Genomic DNA, 1102 nt, shown 5'->3' on the forward strand with positions numbered 1-1102 from the left:
AGTGTCCTCTGCACTTGTTATGGGTGGCCTTAGGGTCTGAGATTACATTTTGCTCCTTCTCATTGTCATTTTGTGTAGCACTGCCTTCTGACCTTTGTTGTAGAGCTTTGGTGCAGTTATAACCTTAGCACCTACTGAAGTTCAGGTGTAGGTCTACAAAGTTTGGATTTATCCAGCTGTGCCTGGCTTGGGTCTGGCTGCTGTGCTCAGCTCCTTCCTACTGCCACCCTTGGGAGTGAACCTGTTGTGCCCCTCTGATAAGATGTTCTGCTCCTGGACTAGCTGGGTAGTTCTGTCACCTACTTTCTCTGCAAGGACTGCAGCTACAGGATTTCACCTCAGGCCTGTATGCCAGGACTGAGCTGAGTTTGGTGGGGACGAGGTGGAGTAGGGGGGAGAGGAAGCTCTCCCACACACTCACTGGGTCTGGGCTAGGACTGAATCTGGGGGTCCCTAGTACGGGGCAGAAATTCTCACTTGGCGGGCGGGGTGGGGGGGTGCTGCAGAGTGTGGGGGGTCCTAAGGGGGTGGAAGAGGGTCTCACCCACGCTGCCCCTGGGCTTGGACCTGCAGGTTCCGCCAGTGCAGAGTAGCCAGAAGCTCTCCCACACACTCACCTTGCCTGGGCTTGGACTGGATCTGGGAGTCCCCAGAACGCGGCACAAATTCCTACGCAGCAGAAATTCCTACTTGGCAGGCAGCGGGCGTGGGGGAGGGGGGTGCTGCAGAGTCGTGGGAGGGGTCCCAAGGGGGTGGAAGAAGGTCTCACCCACGCTGCACCTGGGCTTGGGTCAGCAGGTCCCGCTGGCGCAGGGTAACTGGAAGCTCCCCCACATACTCACCGGGCCTGGGCTAGGACTAAAATGCAACTACTGTATCCAACAAGGTCAGTCAAATTCCCTCAGGACTTACCTGGAAACCCTGACATTGCCAGTCATGCAGATAACCCACTACTATTATAGACTACTGGACTATATTGGATTACTTTGCTGAATTTATGCACCTACAATATATGAATAGCAACAGAATGCACATCTCTGACAAAAGTAAACCAAAAAGGGGTATATACATGAAGGACCATTTTGCAGTATATATATATATA

This window comes from Octodon degus, unplaced genomic scaffold (assembly GCF_000260255.1).
Source record: "Octodon degus isolate 3935 unplaced genomic scaffold, OctDeg1.0 scaffold00010, whole genome shotgun sequence".
NCBI lineage: Eukaryota > Metazoa > Chordata > Mammalia > Rodentia > Octodontidae > Octodon > Octodon degus.